This window comes from Cataglyphis hispanica, chromosome 9 (genome assembly GCF_021464435.1).
Source record: "Cataglyphis hispanica isolate Lineage 1 chromosome 9, ULB_Chis1_1.0, whole genome shotgun sequence".
Taxonomy (NCBI): domain Eukaryota; kingdom Metazoa; phylum Arthropoda; class Insecta; order Hymenoptera; family Formicidae; genus Cataglyphis; species Cataglyphis hispanica.
In genome coordinates, this window is record NC_065962.1 from 7311402 (window position 1) to 7317800 (window position 6399).

At 38.0% G+C, this 6399-nt stretch overlaps 3 non-coding genes and 1 pseudogene across 3 annotated transcripts; 1 reads left to right on the forward strand and 3 right to left on the reverse strand.

Annotated features, from left to right (window-relative positions):
* Positions 1 to 626: 626 nt before the first annotated feature.
* On the reverse strand, positions 627 to 708 carry Trnas-aga (transfer RNA serine (anticodon AGA)). Its single transcript has one exon. It is a non-coding gene; the product is annotated as a tRNA-Ser (tRNA).
* A 1887-nt stretch (positions 709 to 2595) lies between these two features.
* LOC126851934 (uncharacterized) lies at positions 2596 to 5955 on the forward strand (annotated as a pseudogene).
* Positions 4105 to 4176, reverse strand: Trnaw-cca (transfer RNA tryptophan (anticodon CCA)). Its single transcript has one exon. It is a non-coding gene; the product is annotated as a tRNA-Trp (tRNA).
* On the reverse strand, positions 5893 to 5974 carry Trnal-aag (transfer RNA leucine (anticodon AAG)). Its single transcript has one exon. It is a non-coding gene; the product is annotated as a tRNA-Leu (tRNA).
* Positions 5975 to 6399: the final 425 nt, after the last annotated feature.

Consider the following 6399-nt stretch of genomic DNA (forward strand, 5'->3'; position numbering starts at 1 on the left):
GAGTAGGGCACGTGGATAGGATGCGCGATTAGGGATATGTTTTCCAAATCTCAGATTTCCGCTGATTCAACCAGCAAATAGGATTGTTAGGGCTGTAGGAGCTAATTAAGACATTAATGAAATAGCTAAAAGTAAAATTAAAATATATAATATAAAAATAATTAAAATATCGAAACATTGATAAAAGCATGAAAATTTCGTAGACTGTCCTACTATTTCTTCTAAATAATTATGCAATCTGAGCACAATTCTCTGAACAGTTTGGAAATGACTTAAGTAAAGTTGCTAGATTTTTATGAAAAATATTATAGCATTTATTGACAAATTTGATAAGGAAAAAACATTACCAACAAAATAAAAATTTTTACATATATTAAGAACACTATAATAAATATTTGCAAATTTTGATTTATGGTGTTTTAATCATTAATGCTCGGCTTAGTCATGAAAGGTTTTTAAAAGTTCTTATTATATTGATCTTGCACGGTGCAAGGTCGAAATAATCGATCTCGACAGCGCGGAAAAGGGGAAAAAATAATATTTGCAAATATTGATTTAACAAGTCTTTTTTAAGAGTGGATATTGCAAAAATTATGTATTGAGCAAAAAAATAATCCACCATTTTACGCAGTCGGTAGGACTCGAACCTACGCTCCCAGAGGGAATCTGATTTCTAGTCAGACGCCTTAACCACTCGGCCACGACTGCTACGTATACTTGTTCGTACAAACTGAGAAACCTTCATACAAATAAACTAATGCATCATAAATTTTATTATTAAATATGATAATATATGATGATAATTAATACATGACAGGTCAAATATTTTGATATATTAAAGCTCTTAACAAAGTTTCAAAAAATAGAAGAAACCTTATACATACATGTAGTCATAAAATATTTTTTTTAGCCTTTTATTCGACATGTGAGGCATTTTTTATACTATAATATACAATAAAATCATTAACAATTTCTTTATGGTTACTGGTGAAATTATTTTAATCATCGTTACGCACGCACGGGTAATCTTTTTGTATGAAACTACTTCGGCAGAATCAGGCGGACGTATTTAAATAAGGCGCGAGTATGGGAGTACATATACGGACGGTATGCGTCGCACATATACGACGTTGATCGATCAACCTTCGCGGAGCTCTCGTATGTGCCGTATAGCGATAGCGCAGAAGCGTGGTGAACGCACGGGCAAGCCCGATGCCTGATCGCCGTCGGTTGTCACCCCAGTCTGCCCGACTTGGCTCGATGACGAGCACGTGGTGCGTGCTCACATCCCGCATGCGAGCACCACGGTATCCGAGTAACACGTAGCGATAGGAGCCAACATGAGACAGCGCGTTCTCCCTACATTGAACAGAGTTTCGCGCGGGTTGTCTCGCCGAGCCCCTCCTATTATCAGGGGAGCACGCCATGCAAAGAGGCTGTTCCTTCAGACCGGCCAAGTCTATTGCGATATTCCGTCATACCTTGACTTTCGCCCGTGAGGAATTTTTTCAACAGGAACGCATGCGGCCGCCTGTAATTTCGTGACGCCACCGATAGAAGCGCTAGTGTCAACAAGCTGCCGGCCTATCTATGTGTACACGCACGGTTATGTACAGGGTGTATCGCGAAATTATACGAGGACGTGAATCCGTATATGATGAGCGTTAGAAAAGTACATGTAAACTTAAAATAACTTGTTAGGGCTAATATCGATGTAATTTATGGCATATGAATATGCAACTGTCAAAAAAATGTGTATCTCGTTTATAATATTCGTTTATGACAATATTAATACAATGAGTTTTTGTATATTAACGTGTAATTGTTTAAATTTTGACACAAACTTTATAATAGAAGCAGATACAAGAGATATGTTAAGTTTTTTCTACAATAAAAGGAAAAGAGAACTAAAGAGATGAATTATTGAAAAGATGAAATTTTAAAATTAAAAATTTCAACGAATTCTTATTAAATCTATTAATTAATATTTCAATCTATTTTAGTTACGATTTATATAAATTACACAATTCCATTATCTGCCACTTTATTCGCGATTCATGGACATTGTCGCTTACTCTAATGTCACGAGTCACCCTATATATACATATACATACACATCGCCCCTTTGCAGGTAGCGATCCCCACTTTGCGCGCATCGGCTTTAATTTTAGGGGAAAACATAATAACGTTCGATCCCACATTTGGGATATAATCGACTCGTAGCCTATGGGATGCGCGATGACGCACGTACGATATGTAATACGTAATGACTCGACAAAGCTCTCGAGCAATCGTGGAAGCCGGGTGTTCGATGTCGGCGTCGAGGGGGGAGAATCGCCTTGTATTATTAATGCCGATTTTGGGGAAAAACGGTGTCACTGTCCCGCGAAGACGGTCTGTCCTGACGGCATTCAGGGCGGCTACACGAGGCGGTCAATCAATGCGACGTCGCGCGCAAGAATCTTCGACGAGCAATCGCAGCCCGGCATGAGTCGCGCCATCCGGGCGGTCACAGGCCCGTTAGCCCTGCCGAAATTTCCGTCCACTCCGGAGTCAATGAACCAATAAGCAGTGGAAAGAGATCGTCGTGGACCAATGGGATATGGCTGAGTCGTGGCCGCGCTTAGGGCCCGCGCGGCTCTTCCTCAAAATTGTGTCTTTCCGATCTACGGCGAACAGGAGGTGACGGGAGGTGCGAGCGCGAACGTGGACGCGACGGTCCGTCGCGACCGAAGACCAGACGCCTTCTGCGATCTCCTGTGTCCCTGCTTGTCGCTCGGTTAAATTGTTGATTATGTCCATTCTGCCCGTTGACTGCAGATTACCGTGTGCCACGTGTAAATTAGCGCATGTAGAGAACAAACGGGGGAGGAACATCATCCGCTGAGCCAAAATCAGACGTGCCGCGAGAACTTTCGTATCGAGGTTGCCTCTCGAATGGTTATCGTTTATCGTCTTAAAGCTGCTCGTAACGTTCTGCACTTATCACGTGGTACTGTGTCTCTAACAATTATCTCTTAATTATTACGATATATTATTATGACATATATATATATAATATTACATAAAAGTAGGTATTAGCAACTCTGAAACGTAGGCTATTGCAACGAGTAAAATAAATATTATCCAAAAAGAGTGTTTTGATTAGTACCTTGCTTATCCATCAATTGGTGCATTGAAATTAGAAGTACGTAGATAATCATATTATTTATTATTCCATAAATGTACCGATAAAGATTTTCACCTTTCATTTATTAATTATTTACGCATTTGGACGTGCATTTTGATGTAATAATTTCAATCCTGAGTCTCGAAGAGTGATCCCTGCAATACATATAAATAAATAAATATAAATATAATATAAATATATCGTTGGATAAAATGTTTTTATTTATCAATTGATATTGTGTTATAATCGCGCTCGCGATATCGACATGCAATCCTGTTGAACGAAAAGCATTTCGGACGAAAGTAGGTACCATAGGTAATACAAGAACGCTGATGAAACTTGCTCGTTTGGCGTGCTAGCCTGGTACGAGGAGGGGCTAAATGAGACAACCCGCGCGAATGACGCTCAACTGTACGAGAAAGGAGAAAGCGCGCCGTTCCTGCTTCCCTGATAATGTACGGCCTATGTGCGGGATGTGAGCACGCACCGCGTTTCATTGCGGTCAAGGAACAACGGCCGTAAAGGCGACGCGATGTGTCACGTACATCATACACATGCGCGAAACACAAAGAGAGAAAAAAATGCCAATTCGTTTGTTGTCAAAGCACGGAGGGTCGGCGAAACGCGGAGAACGAACGTCTTTCCATACGTGCCTCGACCTATTTTTTTTCCTGCCCACACAACGGATCGCGATAAATTCGTAATCACAGCTGTAGCAACGTTCTTACGAAACTCGGAAATTTATAATGTAACTGAGAATTTATTTCACGACGACGGACGAAAATTATTTCGCTTTGCTTAAGATTGCATTCAAGGGATATAAATGTCACATCTTTTAGGAACGCAATTAACATATTTAAAATAAAAAAAAATTAATACACACATAGAACGTGGATATATGTTTTATGTATCTCGACAAAAGTTTTACCTTCTTTTGACCCCGACGTGATTTGAACACGCAACCTTCTGATCTGGAGTCAGACGCGCTACCGTTGCGCCACGGAGTCTGGTTATAGCGATGTCTTTAAATCGATAACTAGTCTTTCCATCTGACAGATTATCCGTTTTTTTTTTATATCTGAAAGCGAGTTTATATTTAATTAGCTACGCGTTGCAAGCTTTAAATAAAATAATTTATGAGGGGATAAACTTATAAATTCTCGAAAAATTATTACATATAAATATAAGAATAAAGAAAAAAAACTTTTTTATATATATAATAATATCGTTTAACGATTTAACGCATTATAAAAAAAGTTAATAAATGTGATAATAAATTTAATAAATTGTTATATAATTATAATTTATATAGTTTTTTAAAGTCTAGTGAACATTTTTTTTTCAAGTGCATATTGTAAATGTATAAATATATGTACATGCATACACATATATGAATAGTTATAAAAAATATGTATGTTATTTTTGTTACTTTGTTGTGCATTTTTAGTTTACTTCTTATTTTTTAAGTAATATTTTATATGAGAAGCAACTTTAAATATATGTATACATATAATAATATGTACATATAATTATATGTGCTGTGTAATATTATACATAATGTGTAATATACAATAATTTGTATACGCATCTGTAAAATGCGATGACAAAATTCTCTGATATTCATTTGCAATATATTAACTGGTCGCCGATTTCTCTCAAGTTGAGAACATGTCAATTGGGCGTGGTCCGTGGTAGCATCTTTTGAATGAAACCCGTATCAGGATACCACGTGGCTTCGGAGCCTTCACTTCCGTTCTCCTTTTTTTTTTTTCGATATCATGATTATTATTACATCGGCCGTTCCGTTCTCCCCTTCGCCGTTTCATAAACATTCAATAACGATCCCTTTTAACCGAAACGGGCAGGAATGGCGAGCCCCCGACGACAACAACGTCAACAGGATCCCATCTGCTCGCAAGAGCATTGAAACTCCGCGAATAAGCTTCCGTAAGGAGCATACGTTCCTTCGCTATGTATCTCGTACATTGCAATCTACATCTTGTTCTCTCCTCAAAGACGTGATTCTCGCTCTAGATAATATTCTTGTGTATCACACTATATATAATAAAACACAAGACTCTATTTATTAATAAAAGATAAAACAAAATTAATACCTTGTTAATCGGAGTCTTTTCATATTTATATCAATCTTTTTGAGCATTTATCTTCATGATCAAAGATATCTTCTTGACCAAAGATATATATCGTTCTATTTAAAGGTTAAATTCTTCGCTTGAGTAGTGCATAATATTTTCTATCGTAAATCCTGCGTTCTCGAGATTGTCGCACGTTTCGCAGTAAAAAGTTTTCCACAAAGAGATGGATAATCATAATTAATCAAGTTACGATACTTACAAATTTAATTAATGTTTATATGCGAAACTGATTTGAATTGTATCATAAATTTTTTCAACAGTAATACTCCGCCTGATCGACCAAACTCGTTTATTTTGAAAGAGTAGATGATCTCTCCCACAGATGCCGCGTATATGAAATATTCCTAGATTGCCACATACTCGGTACCGCTACTTTCTCGCATGACATGTGCTCCTAATAGGTGTGAACCACGGCGCCGCGTGCCGACGCAACCCATTGGACCTTCGAAGGAGACGCTACCACTGCGTTTCGTTAATCGTACCCCACGCGGTCGTCGCGCAGCTCGAGTGCGAACGAAACCGCAAGCGTGGGGTGCGTAGTTTCACACGCGCGGAACAAAAAAAAAGTGGCAGCGGTGGGATTCGAACCCACGCCTCCGAAGAGACTGGTGCCTTAAACCAGCGCCTTAGACCGCTCGGCCACGCTACCGCTGTCAAATGACTTAGTGTTTATTGAATTGCTTTTAACAGCGTTTTCAGGTAAACTGGAGCAAGTTTAATCTTGTTTTTATTTTTATCATGTTGTGGATTAGATAGCGCAGAAAAATCTGTAACAGAGTAAAGCAAAACTTTATATCTATAGAAACATACTATACAGCTCTGAGAGAGAAAAACATAATTTTTCTTTTTCTTTTTATATTTTTGTAATGATAATATATGTATGTTACTTGCGTATATATAATGCACATAACTTATTTGAAACATCACGCTGGATTTTTTAAAAGGAGATAAAAATGTAACAATTATCTATTTGAATTAGATTTTAATCGTTAATCAGTCATTATCGTATTTGCGTCATCCGCTACACTCTTCCTGTAGACATGCTATGAATTGCATTCCGGCTTGAAGTAAACG